This window comes from Lolium rigidum, chromosome 5 (assembly GCF_022539505.1).
Source record: "Lolium rigidum isolate FL_2022 chromosome 5, APGP_CSIRO_Lrig_0.1, whole genome shotgun sequence".
In the NCBI taxonomy this organism is placed as follows: Eukaryota; Viridiplantae; Streptophyta; class Magnoliopsida; order Poales; family Poaceae; genus Lolium; species Lolium rigidum.
Window position 1 is genome coordinate 69,649,522 of NC_061512.1, and position 23,233 is coordinate 69,672,754.

General features: G+C 39.4%; 4 long non-coding RNA genes and 1 other non-coding gene across 12 annotated transcripts; 4 read left to right on the forward strand and 1 right to left on the reverse strand.

The window, feature by feature from the left end:
* Positions 1-968: 968 nt before the first annotated feature.
* Positions 969-8,330, forward strand: LOC124657112. 7 transcript variants are annotated; one of them, XR_006988778.1, is made up of 5 exons: positions 1,421-1,751; positions 1,844-3,919; positions 4,020-4,086; positions 5,108-5,184; positions 7,828-8,330. It is a non-coding gene; the product is annotated as an uncharacterized LOC124657112 (long non-coding RNA). The 7 variants fall into 7 exon arrangements; XR_006988774.1 differs by lacking the exon at positions 4,020-4,086 and adding an exon at positions 969-1,349 and having other exon boundaries at positions 1,605-1,751; positions 1,844-3,890; positions 5,108-8,330; XR_006988776.1 differs by lacking the exon at positions 4,020-4,086 and adding an exon at positions 969-1,349 and having other exon boundaries at positions 1,691-1,751; positions 1,844-3,890; positions 5,108-8,330.
* Positions 8,331-9,007: 677 nt separating this feature from the next.
* On the forward strand, positions 9,008-13,658 carry LOC124658056. Of its 2 annotated transcripts, XR_006988991.1 has the most exons (8): positions 9,008-9,178; positions 9,301-9,364; positions 9,498-9,630; positions 9,885-10,021; positions 10,365-10,514; positions 12,021-12,294; positions 12,625-12,752; positions 13,580-13,658. It is a non-coding gene; the product is annotated as an uncharacterized LOC124658056 (long non-coding RNA). The 2 variants fall into 2 exon arrangements; XR_006988990.1 differs by lacking the exons at positions 12,021-12,294; positions 12,625-12,752; positions 13,580-13,658 and having other exon boundaries at positions 9,012-9,178; positions 10,365-10,623.
* A 636-nt stretch (positions 13,659-14,294) lies between these two features.
* LOC124658057 lies at positions 14,295-15,969 on the forward strand. Its single transcript, XR_006988992.1, has 3 exons — positions 14,295-14,419; positions 14,596-14,678; positions 15,934-15,969. It is a non-coding gene; the product is annotated as an uncharacterized LOC124658057 (long non-coding RNA).
* Positions 15,033-15,106, forward strand: TRNAP-UGG. Its single transcript has one exon. It is a non-coding gene; the product is annotated as a tRNA-Pro (tRNA).
* A 1,684-nt stretch (positions 15,970-17,653) lies between the features above and the next one.
* Positions 17,654-18,290, reverse strand: LOC124653034. Its single transcript, XR_006987804.1, has 2 exons — positions 18,033-18,290; positions 17,654-17,922 (listed from the first exon to the last, which is right to left on the reverse strand). It is a non-coding gene; the product is annotated as an uncharacterized LOC124653034 (long non-coding RNA).
* Between the last annotated feature and the right edge of the window lie 4,943 nt (positions 18,291-23,233).

Genomic DNA, 23,233 nt, shown 5'->3' on the forward strand with positions numbered 1-23,233 from the left:
AAATTTCAAAATCTATTCAGATTCGAAATTTCCAAAATTTTAAAAATATTCAGATTTTTATTTCATTTTTTCGAAATTTGAATATTTTCGGATATGGACATAATTTAAATTTGAACATTTTTTAAAATTTGTAAATTTTATTTTTTCCAAAAATTAACATTCTTAATTATGAACAATTTTCGAATTTGAATATTTTTTCAAATTTGAACGCTTTATATATTTGAACTGATTTCAAATTTGAACGCTTTTAGAATTTGAATACTTTTTGTATTTGAACGGATTTCAAATTTGAACGCTTTTTTAATTTGAACATTTTTTTAATTTGAACGGATTTTAAATTTGAACGCTTTTTTAATTTGAACATTTTTTATATGAACGATTTTCAAATTTGAACGATTTTTAAATTTATTTTTTTTAAAATTTTGAACTATTTTCAAATTTGAAAATTTTCTAAATTTAAACAATTTTCAAATTTGAACAAAAATAAACAGAAAAGAAAAAAGAAAAAAAGAAAAAGAAACAAAAAAGAAACCAAAAATAAAAAAGAAAAAGGAAAGAAATGAAAAAAAGAAAAAAAAAGAGAAAACAGAAAAAAGAAGCGAACTGGGCCGACCAGGCCGGCCCATACCGCGCGCGGGGGGTGTGCGGCGCGCGGTAGCGGCCGACCTGGTCGGTGTATAGGATTTGCCCACCGGCTGGGCGGTGACTTGTCTCCACCGGTTGGTCCACGCGTCACATGAGAATAGGCCCGCTCCAAAATATCTCCCGCAGCGATGGTCGTGTGAGGCGAGAGAACCAAACCTAATCCGTTCCCCGTTCATTCCTCCCCAGATCCCTCCTGCTCGATCGCTGCTCGCGCTGTCACCACCGCCGCTCGCGCCGCCGCAGTCTATCCCTGGTATCTCTCTCTCCAAGACTCCAATCACCGATCAAATCCTCCTCCCTATCACACATCCTTATTCTCCTGATCCGAGCCGCGGCGGAATTCGCCTGGAGAGGCACCGGCCGCCGCTCGCGACGTCGCGGCCCCGAGGTGCCGTCAAGGATCCTGACCTGCAGTCTTAGGGAGGAGCACAAGGCTGCCGAGAGGAGAGCGGAAGGACAGCAGGGTGCCATGGCTAGAGGAGGTAGAGCTCGACCTGGGGAGCAGACGACTGGACCGATGGAGGGGTTCGGCCTCCAGCGTCATCGCAGCTGCGTGCCCTCCTCCACTGCCGCCTCCTTCCGGCCGGCCGGCAATTTTCCACGTCTACAAGGCAGTCACGCATCCTAGGTTTCCCTCTTTGTGTGAAAACTGAATCACTGAATTCTCTAGTGAGCTTTGGGTGTCACATTTTTGCTGCTGATAGGTAACCATCTCCCTCCTGTATCTACATGTATCTCTCTACCTAGAATCCTCCGTCAATCTTGTGTATGTGTTACTACTAATCTAATCGATTTTGTTAGGTGTTGGATCTGTTATATTAGGTTTGTCTTCTTTGGTTGTATGGGCAAAGAGATTATTTGTAGGCTGGTCTTTTTTGTAAATCTAGATTGCAGCTCTTTATATGATAGGGCACCTACACATTTTAGATTTATTGTTTGTTGCTCTGTTTACATCAAAGGTATGAGAACCAGGATGCAAATGCTACATCGCAACTTGTGTATACCAAGGTGTTCGCCCTCTCACTTGCTGACGCCCTCAGTGCAGGAGAGATCTCACTAATCTTCATGAACATGCTCATGTCGCCAATGCATTGCCTCCCCACCCGGTGAGTTCCTCATCCCTACCCTGCTGATTTTTGCGTACTGTAGACTATACTGTCGGCGGCCGCTCATGCCTGTTCATTGTTCGTGCTCGCAGGTAAGCGTTGGATGTTAACGTGGAGAGGGTGGACGATGTGGAGGCACCCCAATGTTCTTGGTTCTTCGAACTGATTTGTGGTGAGATCATGAGAACACCAGATGGCATGCATCAATGAGGGCACACATCGTTAAATCTGATAGCTGCAAACAAACATCTTCTTAATCTGAACCTTCTTTAGGCTTTTACAGTAGCATAGTTCACGTGCTAATAAAATCGTTTGAATATGTTTCTTCTGAAGCCCATCAGATTTCGAAGTTGCAGATTTCAGATGTTCAAAGATCATGTCTCTTTATGTATCAGATATTTTGTATGATTGTATCACAAGGTAGAGTGATAACCACACACAAAGAAGGAAGTCTGAGTTTGCAGCTACTTTTTGTTGGTTAGGCTGCATGGGTCCTAGATGGTAAGCCTAGAGGTGGAAAGTCGAAGATTTTGATGGAAGGCGCAAAGAACGACGATGCCGGTAGCGGGGCCAAGGAGATTAGATTCTGGCTGTCTAAATATACTGTCTCTGCATGTGATTCTACATGGTTTATGGTGCAAGTTCATTGGTTTGATTCTGATACCCAGGTTTCAAGGGTCACTTCTGATGTGTTTTTTTATGTGTAGAATTCCACTTTGATTATGTTTATATGGCTGGACCATTTTTAAAAACTAGCCATCACGAATGACCAGTAGTAAAGTAGCAGTTGGTTGAATATGTTTGTGGGTTTTGAATTGAGCAGAAAAGAAACACATTTTGTAATTCAAATTATATTATGTAAACAAAAGGATGAGTGAAAGTTGTTCATTAGAATCATAGGAAACTGATTCCTTTTTTGGGGGGTTCGGTGTGTATAGAGTTTCTTACCGATTTGAATCTGGATGGCTGGACTCTCTACAGGACTGATCTGTCTGAATTCGTTTTTTCGTGTTGGAAGTTCCTAAGAGCTTCAACCATTCATTTTGTGTTGGGATGAGGTATAAGATTTAGTACGGGAGGTCTGTTCCTTTCAACTGAATTAAAATTTTCGTTTCTACAATATCTACAGAGTTATAGTTTTCTGCTTTGTTTTCTAGGCGAATAATTACATGCATTAATGAAGTAGACTTAATTAGGAGGATTGACTCAAACTAGAAAAGTCGGCTGGTATGTATGAATTTCAGTTGATTGTATTAAGCATATCATCCCTAGCAACTCACATCGCCACTATTTCCAGGCTACCTTGCAACTTCTTAGAGAAGTATATTGCTTCTGGAACTATTTGTTTATGGTACTCAAAATCTGGCTTAAAATGCTCCCAATGACAACTGAATGGTTGTAGTGTGCTAATACTCATGCCCACACATTCAGGTTTATTCTCCAATACCACATTTTTTTGAACAGGCTTCCCAATCCATAGAGCATGATTTCAAGAAAATGAATTTGAACCAAGAACCAACTGTGGATCTGATGCAGGGTAAGCATGATTGGATGGTAGGTATCATTTTATTCTAAGTTTCCTTCTAAATTCGGCAGAACAATAGTTATATATGCTTTGTTAGCTTTTGTAAAACATATGGCTCTTGGTACTTGGTACTTGATACTACACTGCCGATCGATTCTCATTTGTTCGAAGGATGCTACATGGAATTAGGTGGATGTCCCAGTTGTCAATATTGACATAGGTGCGTACTGCTATATAGTCATTTAGACAATTTATTCACCACGCAATACTGACTTAATTTATTTGTTTAAAATTGAACCTTTTATGAAATTTATTGTAACAATATATGTTTCTAGATTGTTTGTCTTTTATTGAGAGCTTTTAATTCTGTTTGGAACTTTGGGATTCTGTAGACCAGGTTTGCTAAATACGAACTATGAATCGATATTTGGCAGCTCCTATTTTTGAGTTCTCATCTTCTTTATACCTGCCTTTCTAGGAGGTATTGTTGTGTGACGGTTTCAGATACTGAAGCGGCGGTGGCGGCGATACAGAAAATATGAGAAGATACATCATTGGGCGAGCCCTTGCTTCAACCACCATGGGTCTATGCTGGCTGTCATCTCAGGACCTAGGTTATCTGTTACAATTTTTATTAACCCAGGTGAAGAATAATCTCGCTTTTAACAAAGGTTTCTCATTGTTGCCTTCATCTCATCAGCCAAGATTCATCTTGAGCTACCATCAACGTGCATTATTTACAGACACTGCTGTGAGGAGCTATTGGTGGTGTTACTGCCTTGGACTTCCCATACATATTTTTGTCTTAAGGTGATATATATATATGTTGAACCATTTCACCTTTTCTTATGATATGAAGGATGGTGTAGCTTTGGGTAGGAACATTAGTGAATCAGTAAAACATAAGCTTCAAGTAAAATAGGTTCTTACTGATGTGATCTTACAAACCTGCATCACTAAGAGTTGCTCTCCTTTATTTTCAGTTCCTTGACTAAATGTTTTCACTTTATCGTGTTGTATGATAAAACATAAGCTCCAAATTGGACACGACTAATGTGTGCTATACTCTGTTTGTGTGTGTATCTCTTCACATTTTGACTTCTAAATGCTATCTGCAAGTGCATAAATTATACTCTATATCTATACATCTAAAAACAGAATATTTTTGAGGTGTTCATTTTTTGTTTTCCGCCCTTTACTTAAGATTCTTTTTACATTCATGTTTGATTGTTTTTGAACTTTACACTACTACTTTCATGCATCCTAGCATCTTCTGTTTTAGATGATTTTCCCATGGTGTTTGCAACGTTATTACATTAGCTTTGATCAACTTAAGCTCTTCTGTTACTCCCTTCGATTCATATTAATTGACTTCAATATGGATGTATCTAGAACTAAAATGTTCCTAGATACATTCATACTAGAGTCAATTAATATGAACCAGAGGAAGTAGCATATTTTGATCAGAATAACTTTGTTAGAATCAGCATTTGCCTCCTATTGGTGTGAGTGAAAGAGTTGTAAGTAGTTGCTATTTGTCGGTTAAGTTTATACTTATTTGTGTTATTCAGATTCATTTAATTTTGGTTCCCTCGCCCATTGCATTCAGCTTGCTTCCCAGTTTTGCTCCAAGTGCTAATCAACCAACCAAGTTACTCACCCACTGATTACAAAATAATAAGCCCGAAAAGTCACCCTTTGGACAAATGGGTGGTGTTTGACAAGACATGCCCCTTATACCCAGTTCAAATACTTGATTCTCCTTTTAATTTGTACCTCAATCATAATAACACTATATATGGCCTTAATTGTGATCAATTGTCTTATGCAGATACTCAAAAGGAAGGCAGCCGGAGAATCATGTTCCCTTCATGCATATACCCAAGAAATAGAGAAGCAACCTATGAGGTACTATCAACCTATTTGTTGACCCAAATGTCTATACGTACCCTGTCATGCTAGAAGTACTGTTGTGCACTAAAATAACCTCATTGTACATTTTTGAGCTATTTCTACTGCTTTGACAGAACAAACTTTAATTACTTTTGTAGATATACCTATTCTTCTGATGGATTGTGTTCCCAAATATGGAAAATAATCGTTCTTTTGATTCCGTCAGAACTGGACAACAACATGGCTCCTTTCCAGTTTTTCAGTCAATAATAATAGTATCAGTTCAACCGTTCACTTATCCCGATTCCTCTGAGTTGGCATTATTGCTTTTTAAACTATCTAGAGAAGTTCCCCTTTATAATAACGTGTCTTCATGCTATCATATCAGCACTTCAGCAGTACATATACATGATTTCAGGTCTGAAATTGTGTAAATTGGGAGTAAAATCCTCATCCATTCATACTTATAGTTTAGATCAGTCCATGCTACCATTTTAATATTTCCGCTCTTAAATTTTACTTGGTTATCCCACGTGTATGCTTTTATCTTGCGAGTTTGTTCTGCATTTATTTTTTGGGACGAGCTGAATGACCATGGAACAAGGTATTTCTATTTCTTTTGTGTGTTGTTTATTTGCATCTACCAGTTGTTCAGTGCATCTACCAGTTGTTCAGTGCATCTACCAATTGTTCAGTTTCTGAAGTGAAACTTATGTTTCCATGGAAAGGTTATGTTCTATAAAAAATATTTTCCCATGACTCTCTTTACTGGCTTACTGACCGAAAATGCTTGCTAACAATAGTGATGAAACAAGTTGTTTTAGGCTGATGGTTCACTTCTGATTTTTAGCTACTCTTTCTTTTCCACTGGATATTGGTGAAAATAATAAATTATAAGAGATGCATTCCCTTTGTTTTCTGCATTGTGCCTGCGATGTGTCACACATGGTCTTAGTTACCCATATCTATTTTCCTGGGTAAAAATTGTGTGTTAATATCATCGGTATAATTTTTCGTGAAAACATAAAAAGCATTGTATTTCAACGCATTCATAGAAAAGAAGGTTTTTTACAAGCCAAAGATGAGGGAATAACTAATTTTCTGCTATTTATTTGCATGTAAAAACCATTTGTTCTCCGTGAAGCCATATGTATGACCTGCAGAACTGCAAAGTACCTATAAGAGTTTAATGATTTTGTGTTTAACATCGTCACCTATAAGGATGCCTGTGGATTATGTTCTTATCCTTACATAACACTAACAGTTGGGTTCCAGTTGTCTCCACACTTGCATTCTCCCGCTTTAGTTAGCTAATTTTGTTTTCCTTCTTTTCCTTTTGATTTATTAGCCTCGGTAAAGCTTCAGTTTTTGCTTGCTTCCATTTGTTCTCGCGTGTGACAAATTTAAATTGGTTATTGAGAATATACAAGATTTTTGGTTCTTGCTGATTGTTCGGTCTAACAACTGTTCTATACACACAAAAATTGTTGAATACTACGTAGCTTACTGTGTGGATAGATTTCCCTTTACCTAATAGTTATCCACTCTGGTAAAACATCATGATGTTTCTAATATACCTCGTGTAAAATAGTGTGTTCTTGGCCATTTTTTATCTGTTGGTTAGGCATCTTATCAAGTTACATTGGTTTTGTCTATCTTAAATACTATATGTTGTCACCTGATTGTTATGCACTCACTGGTCCTTATTTGCTCCTTCGTTTGATCAGTTATATATCTGTTCCGTTGAAAGAAATGCAGTAGGGGAACCCCCTACAGTTATCTCCAGAACCTTGTCTGTCAGTAGTGAGGCAATGGGGTTGAAGCTTCATCGGAGTGCTTGCTACTTCTTTGCATTGGTTGGTCGTGTTGTTTCCAGAGTTTTCGACTAACATACGTTTTCCCAAACTGAACCATCAGATGAGAGTAATATGCGGTCCTGTGCCAATTTGTCAATTGAGGGTTAATAAGGTGATAGACTAACAGAACTAGAATGGTCAGGGCATAGAAAGAACCGAACTTTGCAGTATATGGCTTTCTATCATTGTTATAAAAATTTCATATTACATATGTCTACAAATTTAATAGCTTGAATTTAATTTAAAATGGATAAAAAGGTGGAAGAGGAGGTGTCATTTATATGTGTGTTAAAGAAAGGAAAATACTGCAATCGAAAACTTCTTCTATGCCTAACCTTTAATCATTTCCACCATTATCCCCTCTTGTCATCTAGGTTATGCTTGCAGAAAGTGAAACTTTTATATTAAGAAAAGATGATGTTTATGTATGCTCAAGAGTTTGTGTTGCCACATCATATATCTATTGGTTTGGAGGTTCTCACATACATGTGTTTTTTCTTATCTCGCCTCTCTTGACACAGTTCATATCACGCTTCACAGACAAATAACTTACCGAGTAGCATTTTGTAGTATGAGCTGTGCTCTGGTCCATCCGACACACATATTGCCGGTCTAGGTCCCCTTCCTCGAATTACTTAATTTTCCATCAGAACAAGTAGTGCGATGGCCTTGCTATATGTCAGCATTTTTGTTTGCCTTTGCCTTTGCATAGTATAGATTATTTTTTATAACACCCATTTGTTTTCCTAGCTCTTCCTTCCAAATTATTAAATCACTATTGTTTTTTATGTTCTCCTTTCAGGGTTATACCTAGAAGATGAATGCATTTAGACCCAAGAACCTACGTGAGGTGGGCAGTGATGGTTCTATCCATGGAGGCATGGAGCTTGAGATCGTTGTTGTCCAGGAGGGAGCCGGGCTCACCCGGTTCTTTTTTTGGTCAACTGTGTCGTTCAGTTCGCGATCTCCGTGCGAGGAATTAGCCATGCAAGTTGCGCACTTATTGCAGGGTTTGTATGGATTCATGTTCACGACTAAAACTACGAGGGAATGCAAGCCTATAGGAACCTTGCGCGGTGTGTTGTTGTTCTGGCGGTTTCTTAGTTTGGATGATTGTGTCTTGCATTGGTTCTATTGGCTCTGTAGATCCTCTTAGTCGGCGTGCTATCAGATGATATGTTATATTTGCTATATGTCCTCTATGCCATGCCTTTTGAAGACCATGCTGCGGCTTTTGGTGTTCACTTGTTTTTGTTGCTCTTGGCTGAATGAACAACCATTAGTTGGTATAATATATTTTTCTTATGTTCTCCTGGTGGTAAATAAATGAATGTTTTTCTATTTTTAATTTAGTGTGCTTCACTACATTTTTTAAAATCTAAGAAAATTTATTATCATTTTCCCTCCTACAATTAGTCTCACGGGATCGTGCGCCAAGGCGCACATTAAAATCTAGTCTAACGTTGTATATGATGCCCCCCATAGGGGGGCTCACAGCGATCCTTGCACGTGAGCCGTCGGATCACTCTTACAGCAAATCTTGACCGTGCAAATTTTTCGCTCTGTCATATAAAAAGAAGAAGCCCATCCTAGAAAACCCTAGCCGCCAATCGACTGTCGCGTCTCTCCTGCCCAATCCCCTTTCTGCCCAACCTCCAGCCCCTCCCTGGCCCAATCCCTCGTCGCCGTCGCAGGGCTGCCCGGCGGAAGCAGCGCCGCCTCGTCATCTCATCCCCTCCCGTGCTCCTCCCCAATCCCTGCCCTCCACTCCATCTCCGGTGAGCCGCCGTCGGCCGCGTCCGCTCGACGTGGGGAGTAGGCATGGAAGATGCAGACCGATGTGGGTGGTCTGCCTCCAGCTCAGCTCCGGTTTGGCCGCGAGGTGAGCACCAAGGAGTTGCAGCCTTGAGGTACCTCGTGCGCCTCTCCCTGCCATGGTGGCCGCCGTCACCCGCAAGCTTCTCGATATGGGCAAGGAGGCCGAGCAGGAAGCCCTCCAGAGGTCCGCCGGTGCTGGAGGCGGCGACCAAGGAGTTGCAGCGGTGAGGCACCTCTACGCCTCTCCCTGCCATGGTGGTCGCCGTCACTCGCGAGCTGTTCGACATGGAGTCTGCGCCGGCGAGAAGATGCGCGTCGGCGTCTCCAAGCTGAAGGTAATGCCTCTTTCTTCACTTCCATGATGTCCCTTCCCCGCCTCTTCTTCCCCATGACAAGATTGATTCAGTTTCTTTCATATTGCAACTTCGTATCTGAATATTTATGGGTTGTATTTCAGTACTAGATTTGTTGAGGGTGAGCTACACATGCTGATAATGGTGGCGCTGCGGTGAGGATCTGAGGTACTCCTCTTGCAACCATCATCTTCTCTTCGTAAAGATATGAAAGGATGCAATACAAGTAGCACACTGTTTAGTTGTAGCCACTTGCTGATTTATGGATCCTTCTTGCTAATTTGAAATTTGCATAACGCAGGTAAACATAAAAAGTTAGGCTTCTCCGGAATCCTAGCAAACTGTTAAAAATTATAAAATTATAATGCTTATGAACACAAGAATATATCTGGGGATCGATGGGAGATTTAACATGGCTGGCCTCGACGGTTCAGGTTTGTACCCAAAATCACCTCCTTGTATTGTCTGTTTGATTTCTAACTGAGATCCGAGGGCCTAATGTCTTCCACTTGGTGCACTGGGATTAGTTTGATCTTTGTACATGCGAGAGGTTGAGGCAATCCTTTGGATTATGGGCATTGGTTTGCATATGGGGTCATTGACATATTTTTTAGTTGAAAATTTCATGGTTTGTTTTGGTCAGTGAGTTGTGATTACTTTACTTCAAAACCTTCTGGTTTTGTTGCAGTGCTGAAGAGAGGAGCAGGTCAGGGAGGATGCAAATCAATGTGGTGAGGACCGGCTGTTGCAGGGATGCTCACGGAAGTGCAGTCATAGGGCTCGGCGGACTAGCATCACTGGTTGGTGGAGGAGAAGAAGGCAAATGTGAGCTTGTACTTATTTATCTTTATCCCAGGTCACGAGTCATCTTCATCTTTTCTCTACCAAAGTAAACATTTATGCAGGTTGATGTGTAGTAATTTGTTTATACTCTTGCTAGATGCTTTATCTTCTAGGTGGATATTCTCACTTGCACTGATTTTCTTCATTGAATGGCAGCTCCTTAATATTGTTGTAACTGCCAATATATCATTAACCTCTTTTAGATTATTAGATTAGATTTTTTCCTATGTTAGATTCTAATTGTTGTTTGATAATCATGATCTTATTACTTCCTTTTGATGCTATATGCATTTTGTTAATGAGGTGGATATTCTCACTTGCACAGGGCGTTCTTGGAGTTCATTAAGTTTGTGGGGGCGGCACACATCAGCGATCGAGGGCTGCTAGAGATATCATCCATGGCATTGCTTCCAATCTGACCTCTGTCTTGCTGTGGGGATTGGTCTGGATCATTTACAAGGACATTGTTCGTCCGGTATATAGTCCATCGAACTTGATTTTTTTTCTTCATTATTTTACCATATCAATTTGTATGCCATATTCACATATAATGATATAAAAATGCAAACTAGATGTTGTGTTCATCGACCTATCTATTGGCTATTACTGTCATAGTGTAGAAGAAGGATTTGGATACTGTATTTTGTGGTCGGATGTTTTCACCTATGCTATTAAGTTGCTTTGAGAAGAATTTATTGTACATGTCAAGCAATGTGTCAATGGGGCGGTGCGTTGTACTTGTCACGGTGGAGTGCATGCTACTCGACACGGATCCTGTGGCATTACCATCGTAACCGTAGTGCAGTGCGTGCCGCTGAGACGGACGGGTGCAGCGGGGCATGGTCGTCGCCACTCCAGCTCTCATGATCCTCTCCCTACTGATCAAGTGTATGGTTTCTTACACTAAAATACTGGATGATAGAAGACAAGAAAAGGGTTTCTTTTGATTGGTTGTTTGATTCATACATCATTTAGTTTTTCATGATCTTTGAGTCTTAATACTTAATATTACAGCTCCTGCAATTTCTCTAAGCTGCAAACCAATATCCATGTATTTTGAGCTGATGATGATTGTACCTGAACATTTTTGCTGCATGTTCTGGGCCATGTAGTGATAAGGATGAGGTGTGTATTTTATTTTTCATGGAGAAAGATAAGAACAGATCTGTGTTTAGTTTAACACGTATTTTAGTTTTCAAAGATAAGCGAGATATATGTCTCTTTGAATAAAAACTTTCTCATTTGAGTTTTAGAGTGGAAGTTTTGTCTTGCCTGTTCACAACGTGTTGATACAGTAATAGATTTTTGCTGCTCCTCGAATGATTTACTTCGCAATGCATTGTAATTTAGTGGCTGCATGATTGATGGCTGGCCTTCTCTTTCTAATGCTGGTACACGGTGCTGTCAGATGCTTTGAGCCAATGCCTTCTACTACTATTGGTTTATTGAGGTCCACTGCAGGAAACAAGCAGAAGGAAAGCTTGATGGATATAAGGTTATATTGAGGAGGATCTTACCATATGCAGTAAGATGCTTGCATAACCGTGCAACAGGTTCCTCTTTCAGTTCTTGAGGGTGAATGGAACAAAAGTGTGCAAATGAATTCAGTGACTAATATAAGCTGCAGAAGAGGTATAATTAAATGTTCAGACAAAAATCTGTTCAGTTATGGTGGCATGTTTAGCTTTAAGTTTCCCTAAATTTTAACTACCAGAAAAATATTGTATCGGATGGGCTATTGAATTGATGGCAAAGGTCAGATTTTTAAAATTTTCTATTTATGGTGGAAACGCAAAGTGAATCATATACAAGACCATTGCAGCTTTTTAGGGAAAATAATTTGTGTTATAAAATGCAATTCTAGAGTTACTGGTATATATAATTTCTGATGACTGAAATATATAATATTTTGGTTCAGGAAGTTGATTGGTTGCATTGTATAAATATCTTGCTGTAAATTTTAAAATGGTTTTTCCTGCAGGTGCTGATTCTATCAACTGGTTTTTGGTGTCTTGTATATTTAGGTCATTATTTATTTGAGGTCATCCTCCACTATGCCCTTCTCCTCGTGCACATGGCCTCATAGGTCATGAATTAAAATTATTGTTTGTGGTGCATGCCAATAGTATGATCCAGAAATTAATTGAATATTAAGCTCTTGGTTCTGGCTTGTCAATCCATCAGTGTATGCAACATAAGGTATTTCCATTTGATTCTGCAATGCTTGGTCATCATCGGGTTATGGAAGTTTTTGTGTGAGTGATTCTCATGCTCTCTACTCTTATTTGCTCTATGCAGTATAGTATAATGTATACTGGAATAGGTCGTGAGATATGTAGTTATTTTGTATGTCCATATTTTATCTCCATTTTCTTTGTCAATGATTTACACTGTAGTTGGTAATTTTTAGAACCAGTTTAAGGTATTATTTGAAGGCTTGTGCTGCTTTATAATCAAGTTTGACCTTACAATAGAGTTGTTCGTTGTAATGACACTATCATGCAGATGAGTTACCTTGTACTTGCTTTATAATCAAGTTTGACCTTACATTAGCGTTGTTTGTTATAATGACACTATCATGCGAGATGAGTTACCTAGATGAATGGGTGGTGTCGATAAAATATCATTGGTCTCTTGTCCGATGCGGGAGCTCTAATCAAGCTATCTATACTTATGTTGTTCTATCAAGAATTAACTGAACAAATAAATGCAGGTGATGTTATTCCCTACAACCCTGACTTTTTTCAAATACTTTTGCTGGGTGCATGTCAAGTAAGTGAGCTAATAATTTTTTGTTCTTTAGGGCTCAGAATCTGTGTTGTCCAGAGTGTCCATAGATCAACCTTACAGAAATGCGTTATATATATAGCAACGTTTGCCTGTCATCAAAAATAGAACACCGAATTAGAGGAGAGGGTTGTAGATTAAAGACATGTAGGATTATTCAGTGTAGTTCCCCCCAATATGTAAGTAATATTGTTTGTCTTACAACTCACACCTAGACTATTGCTTCATTCCCTTCTTGTGGCATTTTGTTTCATCTAATCATTTTATTATATCTACCCCTTAAATTACTTGCTCTGATAAGCCAGGGATAGACAATGTTTTGAGCTGTTTCTACTGCTTTTCTGAAAAAACTTTTATTATTTCAGTACATATACCAATTCTTTGGTTGGTTTGTGTTACAAGAGATGGAAAATGGTTGTTCTTTGGATTCCGGAAGAACTAGACAATGGCATGTTTTTCCAGTTTTCAATCAATAAGAACAGTATCAGTTAAGCTGTGTTCTTATCATTTTACACCTCTGTGTTGGCATTTTTGCTTTTGTTGCTGTGTAGAGACGTTTCCCTTCCACTATTGTCTTTGTGGCTGAATCTATACATGATTTCAACTCTAAAATAGTGTACATTGGGAGTAAAACCTTACTTTCTGGTAGTTATAGTATAGATTAGTTAATTCTACCCACTTAAAAATTTCACCTCTTAAATTCGAATATGATCTCTGTTGGTTTTTCCTAATGATACTTCTGTATTATTCCAGGCCATGGTCTACCTTTCAGTATGACTAATTCTGAAAAGGATATCTTTGGAACGTTGTCTCTTTAGTTTTCTCTGATAGGTATTCACTTAATCTCATTATGTTGGATACTGGTTGCACTGTGCAGAATAAAAGAAAATTATAACCTTGTACTGAATATGTGTGCATCTTTTCTCCTATTTATATGCATATATTACCTATTTGCATCTTGCTATCACTCTCAAAAATCATGCATTGCTTGATTGTGTACTACTATTTTTATTCATGTACTACACATAAGTTGTTACAAAACTAAATAAATACGCATTGGCATGGACTGAGTAATGTAATATGATAGTTATCGGTAATTTGCTCTCTGATAAAATAAAAGATTGTAACCTCGTACCTGCTAATTCAACCAATGTGGCCAACTCCAAGTGCCTATGGCAGTTTTCGATATGATTTGATTTTCCAGGCCTCCTGTGATTGCTTCCAGATGAGATTTGTCGATTACTATGAATTGGTGCATGAATGGCAATTAAGCGGAAAGACGACAGTGTTGATGTTTTTCTTGCTTGGGTGTGTGTTGTCTTGCATCATTTGTTTATTTGCCCACGCTAGCCTAGATTCTGGAATGGCTTGTTGGTGTTTATGCCAAAAAAAATTGTTTCCATGGTTGTACATTAACCGATCATTCTCAGCGAGGCAGTTGACTCTATTTACTCTCTGTCCAGATGTGATTTCCTGGATATTGGTGGTCTCTATTATTGCCGTGTTCAAGGTCAAATGAAGGATTCAGATGTGGTCAATTATGTACACTGAGGTTGGAGGTGTGCACCGAAGGTGTTTGAGTAAATTCCCGAGGTAAGTGGTCATAAGAGTTTCAACCTTAGTTGCATTTGCATATGTTTACTTTTTAGGTCATTACTCATTAGCACCTCCTCTGTTTTAGTATATTATTGACAGCTCAACATCTAATATTTTATTAGCATGGTAAGTGGTTGATTGTTGGTCTCACGCGAGCTGAAACTTTATGACAGTTCAGGAGATCTGAGAGAGCAATCACGAGATGAAGCGGTGCTCAGCTGAAGAAAACCTGGTTGGTTATGAGGCTGCTCAACAGGTTCGTACAGTTCCTTCTCCGCCTTCACTTAGAAGGCAATATATTTGGATTTCTCTTCAGAACCATCCAAGCAAGTTGCAGGGGAAGATTAATCTCAAATCAATGAAACATGTCGAGTGCTCCATGTAGTTGTTTGTATTTTGTAATTCTTATTATATGTTTGAACATAATATATTGTCTCAAGTATGCTGCCACTTCATTTAATGTTTTTTAAAACCATGGTGACACTTCTTCGAAGGCTAAGCCAACAGTTAGTTTACAAGAATCAATTTTACGACTTCAAGCACTTAACGAATCTGTAGCTTAAAAGAAGACAGGAATTGTGTACAATGGCATTGTATAACAATTTGGAAAAGGGATGTAGCGCAGCTTGGTAGCGCGTTTGTTTTGGGTACAAAATGTCACAGGTTCAAATCCTGTCATCCCTACCTATTACTTCATTTCTTCTTTATGGGCAGTAGAAAAGAAGTCGATTAAAGTAAAGTGGGTATAACTTGAAATCCACATCCCTTTAGTTTTGCTTCACAACCTAGAATCTCATTTCTTTTTTAGAGAAAAAGAAGTTGCTACAACTATATGATACATCTATTCATTTATAATAGAGGTATTTATTCATATAGTGACTGTTTCTTAGTTAGGATATCGACAATACGAAACAATAGGTTGGTTAGTAGTTAATTTTCTATAATTACTAAGTTTTTTCTTAAAAAAAAATAACGAGTCACACACTAAGCATAGCAATTATATTAAAATGATTTATCAATTTTCATTAAATCTTATAGAAAGAGGTAGAATTTCTTCTTTTTTCAGGGATTTTTTTTTTCAAGGATTTCGGGAAAAAAAGTCTCTTGTTATTTTTTATTCTATCACTGGACAGAATGCAAAGATAAGATTAGTTATTCTTCGTCTACGAATATCCAAATTTTTACACCTAATACTCAATAGATAGTTCGAATTGGATAGCAGCAATAATCAATTTTAGCACGAATTGTTTGGAGGGGAAGTCTACCCTTTTTGATGCATTCGGCACGTGCAATTTCTTTTCCTCCGAGACGACCCGCTATTTTTACTTTTACTCCCTTTATATCGGCTTTTTTTAGTTAATTCCATGGCTTTTTTCATTGCCTTTCGGAAGCCCCCCTCTGCCTGGAACTAATCCAATTGTAGCTTGTGTTGTTGTCTCAGCTAGAGGAAGTACTCCGGCTTGCTAGCTTACATGTGCATGTTATAAAGTCCGGCTTTATTTTCTTTACAGGACAATGGATCTCAGCCAGATATATTCAGTATGAGATATATTCAGTATGAGACTGACAAGGCTGAAACTCTGTCATCCAGTGACAAGGTGATACTTCGAGGGAAAAGGCCTTATTTTCCAACAATGATTACCATGGAAAACTTTATTAAGCGAGACTCCTATTTCGTGTGTAACTTCGTGTGATTTATCGTAAGATCATCATATCGATTTCATTTTTTGAAACCTAATAAACAAATTATCATTTTCACCTAATTTTTGCATTGCAAAGTGTGGATCAATATGAGTTTCACGGGATCGTGCGCCAAGGCGCACATCTAAATCTAGTAGGAGGCTAAAAAGGAGGTGGCAGCGGGTTGATGATGCAAGGAAGGATGCGAAGGAGGTAGCGGTGGATTTCTCGACAACCTTATGGCTGCAAAGGGAGACCCATCGGAAATTGGGAAGGAGGAAATGCGACACGGGAATCTGGGGTAAGTATCCTGTATACAGCTTCTCATTAACCACTCAGGTTCAATCTGAACTCAAGCAGGTTCCGATCGATTGTCATTCCATGGCCTCATCTCGCGGTGTTGTATCTATAACTTTTGATTTGGTTTCTGATATGCTGCATTCGTCGGCTGTCTCATGGTCTGGGCCATTGCACATCCGAAACAGCTGAGGTTCCTTTCTTTCGGCAAATTCATGACTATGGTACAGGTTTTTCTCCCTATGATTCATGTTCCTTGATCATATCCTGCTCCAGGCAGAGTTCGGTTACTGTTGAACAGTGAAATGTCTATTGAATTAGTCAGCTCGTCGCTCTGGTGCAAGCAGGGAATATAATTACTCAAGATGATAGTGCTTAAGCGTGATGGTTGTTACTAGCCACCAATTTGGTTCCCTTGACTGTTTAGTCATTTAGTGCAAACCAGTTTACACTGGTACATCTCATATCGAAGCAGCTCAGATCCCCCACAGGTGGAAGGTTTGGATGCTGAAGCCAGGGAAAAATCTATCGTGCCTCAATGCTTTTCTTTAGAGAGTATATTGTGCCTCAATGTTGCTTCACTTTTTGATGTGATTTTTTTTTTTTGATTCATCCCACTGCTGTATTGGTTCAGAGGGTTATTCCGGATATTGGTTGTAAGGACTGAACCCTTAAATAGGAACTCACACAGTCAACTACAGATTCATTTCTAAGTCACGAAAGAAGGTACTACTCATATTAATCCTTCTATTTTTGTTTGCTGAATTGAAATACTGTGCGAGACTTCAGCTCTTACAAGCTCTCAGCAAGTTTCATTTCCATTATATTTATTGTTTGGTAGCCTATACATTTGCAGTTTATTGCTAAGTTAGAAGTTTGTCATACATGAATCAGACATGAGGTGAGGTAAAGCATTGATGTATACTCGAAAGCAATAGTGGGAAGTCATGTCAATTTTGGAATGTGAATATAGTTATCCTCATAAGATTTACCTTTCCAACAGGACATGTTTCAACCAAAATAAGTTTTGATGCAATGCTAATTAATGATTACTAGAAGGACCTGGCGCGCGCTGCTGCGCCCGATTGTTGTTATTGTCGCTAAGTATATGCACCTCATTCCTGCTGGTAAGTTAAGTTGGTGGGCAGGTATGCGCTTCACTTTTCTAATGGGACACAGACAAAAAACAATTTCCTTCGGCTTAATGCGTGCAATATCGAAACGTGGAGTGCGCGCAGTGGCGCATACTCAGCCTAATTAAATGCATATTCTTATATGCATCAAGCAAAAGAGTAAAGTAATAAATCTAATTTATTACTATCTCCTATCTTAGGCTTGCAATTTTTCCTTTTAGCAAGTACGAAATGTCACATGGAATTATATAGAACAAACAAAATTAGGTAGTCGGCTATAATGATACAAGCTCGACATGATATTTCACGAAATTTACGAAGAAACAGCAAGGAAATAGTCCAAAAGATGACTGCTTACACCAAGATTCCTTGTCAGCTCTTCTTTCAGACCTGCAGCCGGCCAAGCAGCCAATTTGAATGTGTCATGACATGTTCATTTGGTAGGTACAAGTCACATCATTGCACCTTCAGTCTGTAAGGCATCAAAAGCTAGTGTATACCTTGAAGCAGGATATAATGCATCCTCTATCATATCTGATGGCTTTATCCCAGCCTTCCGATTTGCTAACTGGCCTCATCGGAACCATCAACGCAGGACTACATTCATCTCCTTAAATTTGCACTGATCTGGCCATCAGTCTTAAAAACATGCATAAGCAGACCGAAGAGAATTCACAAGTACTATGTTTTCTTGCCAGCACTTGCTCCTGGCCTTCACATTCTACGCTCTTCTGCTGCTGCCCGCCAAGTACCGACCAGCCATTTTCTAGATATTCCTTACCGCTCTTGTCAGGTTAAGTACAAAGGGCCTAAAACAGGAGCAATGAGGTAAAATTAAACAAATTGAAAAGTGAATAAATTAGATATGACAGGTAAAAATCGCATGATACACATCAAACCAGTGGCAAGTTTACTTCATAAGATTTAAGCACACATATAAGCTTATATTATATCATAGGCAACTACTCACAATTATTTAGCACAAAAGGAAGCGTGAAGACGCCAATAATGCTACCAGAAAACCTACTCCATTAAGTAGATTAGAATAATTAAATACAAGAGATAAAAAAATCATGCATCAGCTCATATGGTTATCTTAGCAGGGGACACTTAACTTTCCAAAAAAAAACAATGCAAAGATAATTTCATGATTTAATTCCAAATCTGGGACACGATAGATATAAGTTTAGATATGAAATCCAGTGAAGTAAAAGGTTTAATAAGAATGTAGTACTCCAGAACATCACAAATGTTATAGGGAATGAATTGGAAAAATATAAGCTATGTCTGCACGACACCAACCTTCACAAGCAAGGACTCATCTTGCTGAGTAGGAAAATTTGAAAAAAATTAACATCCTGATACACAAACTGAATATACAGCTACGTAATCCAATGATTCTCAAACATAACACCTAAGAACTCAAATCCATCTACCAAATTATAAATAGAAGAATCAATTCAACTCAACACAATTTCTCATATCCCAGGAACCATAAAGTAGAGAAGTCAAGAAAAAAGAAAAAAAACGGTATCATCCTTGTAACGTATAGCTAGTGGGTAGGTATGCAAGATTTCTTGACAGCCGTTCATGTATTCACCTTATTAACCTTAGAATTGCAAAAAAGGTATTATTGTGACAAAATTCCTGGAATTGCAAGCCTGAAAGAAACTGTTAATACTTTGTCCTATGATGACAACACTCACAAGTCACAGAACACACCAGAACTTACATTATACGTGAGCATTTCTTACTGAACCATATGTGAATATTGCTTTTAATAGAAAAAATAGATGGACATGAATCATACACATGAATCATACAAACTATATACATCGAAGAAATCGAAACCTCAGTAGGATAAAGTAAACCGACATTAGTATATTTTTCAACTCAGCTTTCAGAAGATGCCTTAAATATCATGCTCTTCCTAATATGTTTAATTTCTGTCTCCTGGCTCTCGTAAGTAATGAGTTAATTCGTATAATAAAATATGTAATCCGAGAGTTACACATAAATATTTTAAAAGCAATTATTGTGTTAGGTTAATCCTAAAAATCTGTTTATCCAAGTTCCTTGCCATGGATTTTCTCTTCAAGCTTTCATAAGAAATGAGATAAGGCTCAGCTATGCATTTAGTATAATGAAAAACAAAAATGCACTACTAATTTACGCAATTTCTATGTGAGGTAAAGGATTCATGATGTGGTGAAGCACACATCATCCTCCATTTTCGCTGGAAGTAACTGCCTGAAAGGTTTAGTAGTACTGCCTTCCGATCCATATTACTTGATGCTAAAATGGATGCATCTAGACATATTTTAGTTGTAGATACATCCATTTTAGAATCAAGTAATATCGATCAGAGGGAGTAGTATTATTCTCATTTTAACTGTTCAGCAATACCAACAATTTCAGCCCGCAAACAACAGTCCCTGGAAAAAATTATATTTTTTCCTTTGTATATAAAAATTAATGAATCACAACACTGACTGAACTAAAGCATCAATTTTATGGTACAAATTACCAAATAACCCAAATTTCTTCACAATGCCAAGGACTCATCTTGTTGAATAGGCCAGACTTGGGATATATACACACTTGCAGAAATTTAACTTTCTAATACACAAACAAGAATACATCTAGCTAATCCAACGATTCATAGTTTGGGACCATATAACACCTAAGAACTCAAATCCATCTCCCAAATTTTAAATAGAACAAGCAATTCCGCTGGATCTTGGCAGGATTCACACAACGGAAGGAGCAAGCTTTACCTACTCTGGATAATAAGGCGGCACTTCTCTCGCCAGGGGATGGGAGACATCGAAGCTCAGGGGAGAGGTTTCCCATGACCTTGGCACCAGTAGAGACCAGGGATGAGTTGTGCCCTCCTAGAGCACCTCAGCTCCGTGTCAACTGATGACACCAAATATCGCGTAGGTGGTGAACCTGTAGTCCAGAAAGGAAAAATAACCATAATATTTTACACAAAATGTAAAATGATTTTTTTATCTAATGTAATATCTGATGCACTTAAAATCATATTAGTATCTTTATATACAACATAAGAGAACAATGTAATGATCAGGTAATACTATTGTAGCACAAAACAACTTTACTAATGACTAATCCAGTGATCCAAGACTGAAGCCTGAGGTTCTGCATATAAACTGAGGCAATCCACCATATAGTGGAATTGTGTAAGCAATATAGCACAGTGAATCAAGGATTATTAGGATTCAATCACACAGGTGACAGGCAAATTACTAATGTAGGAGCAGTATTTTGACTCAACTGCGTGAGTTAAAATGCTAATTAGATCATAGTAATGGTAGAGATATCGCCCATGTCTATGCACAAGGTGATTTAACCACAAAATCATTACCGCAGATGCAACATGACCCTTAATCATGGGGGTTAAACACAAGTTATACGGCTACAGTATGTTCATACTTAAAACTTAGGAATAACGGTGGAAGGCGAGGCTCACCTGCGGGGATGAGGAAGGCAACTTTGGCAGCGAACATGATGCCATTGTTGGCGGCATGGAAAGCAGGGCACATGGCCTTGGTGTCCGCCATCGCAGCAACGGCGCAACGCCGGGCACCATCGCGCCTGTCCCATCTTAAAAAAAAATTCACATGTCTGTTCATCACTACAGGGGACTTTATGAAAACATTGCACTACCATTTAGTTTCCTTTAATGAAAGGACATAGTTTGCAATCAACCAAAACACAGAATGATGATGTAATACCAAGATTAAGACATCAGATCGATCAAATCTTTGAAGCCACTGCTTCATATTACAGGGAATGTAAACATGTTTAACATATTAATTAGGTGAACTCCTTCAACTTACAAATTGTGCACTAATAGCTTAATGACATTGAATGCAGCAAAGTTCAGAAAAATAGATTAACTTGTAATCTAGAAAAATAGATTAAGTTGTAACTTGTAGCTATACAAAAAGTTCTAATCTGCTAGTATGCTACCGGTAATCTGCTAGAGCTAGACTGCTATGTTGATCAGTTGATGCGGCTGAAGCAAGAGCTGAACAGCTGAAGACTGAAGAAAGTGAAGAGTACCTTGCCGTTGCCTGCCCTGCCAGCAGGTCGCCGCTGGCCACTGCTCGCCTGGACGCATGTCCGCCGGTCGCTGCCGCAAGCGCGTGCTCCTCTAGCCGCTGCTCTTCTGCTCAGCTTGACTGCTTCCCGCCGGTGTCGCCGCAATCGCTAGGCCTGCCGCGCGTGTGTGCATCTAGGTCTGGTGAATAGATGCTGGAGGGTGTGCGGCTGTGGGCTGGGGTGTACAAGGTGAGATGGGGGTCGTTACCTTACCTCCACCGTTTCTGGTGTGGGAGATCGGACGGGGGCTGAGATGCCATGGTAGGAGGGTCGAAGGGGGGGTCGGGGATGAAGCCGCGCTTGAGTAGCCGGTCGCCGGACGGGAGGAATCGACGCAGGCAGGAGCGTGGGAGCTGTGGTTGAGCGGACCGAAGTCAACCGCAGAAGAGGTTCCGTGAGCGATCTACAGTAGAATTAAGGATCGAGAGGAAAACGAAGTTGTCCCCTTCCCGGTCTGTAGCTCAACCTGTAACAAATACACAAGCGTCCTGTCGCGGTGTCGCCCAACACCGCAACACGTAGCAAACACATGAACCGACTATCCTCGTGTCATCACTCAATTGGAGCTAGCACGGAGCAACCACAGGGCCTCAGAACCCTGGGAGCTTAGTGCTCTTGTAAGATGATCTTACCTCAATATCCTACGGGGAAAGACCTTTTATCAGAAATCTCTAACTATATTTCCAAGTTATGTACTTACCACATTTTTATTATGTAATTTGCCGGTTTACTTCAATAACAAGATGTGCAACAGTCGATCTTCATTTGCAGGTATTGATATTGGACCAGAGCCACCAAGCGAACAGATTTGTCTCTACGATGGTAAACTTTATAATTTTTGAATCTTTCATACAATATGAATACTATGGTCATCTAATAATAATTTCCCATCTTAGGTTTATGAGTATCATAGTACCGCTCCCTCCGATACATAAACTAAAACCACGACACTTATTATGTATGTATGGGAATATCGGAAATGCATTTTGACTCCCGGGTCTATATGCTCCTGGATGTTGGACCAACCAGTCCCTGCCAGATGTAAGTCCATGTGCGTACAATGTTATGTATTGATCTCGGTATTCACATTATTGAACAGTGTTCCATGTCCCACTAGCTACAACATTAAGTGCACCCGATTGCCGGTACAAATTGTTGGACAACGACCTGGACCAACGCTAGTGTCTTGGACTGCATGTGTTCTTTGGCCGAGTAGTAAAACTTAGATCCCACCGGCCAGATCTGTAGCAACTACAGTACAATTATGATTTTGCAAAAAAAAAAAAACTCCTTTACATATTCAAAACCGTTCAAATTATGCTTGCAAACTCTAAAATCTTCTCCGTCCTCTCTGCAGTCTGCCGATCCCTTGCGGTCCGCCTGCGCTGTCGCCCCTCCGCTCACTGTCGGAGGATCCCGCATGGGTCAGCCCACCTGACCCTGCTCGCAGTGGGAGGTCTCCCGCGGGGTACGCCCTGCTCCGCGCAGAGCTCCCTCCTACTGCCGCGTAGCCACTCCGTTCGACTACTGAGGGGCTCGAGCAAGGCCTCGCCGGCGGAGGACTAGTACCGGC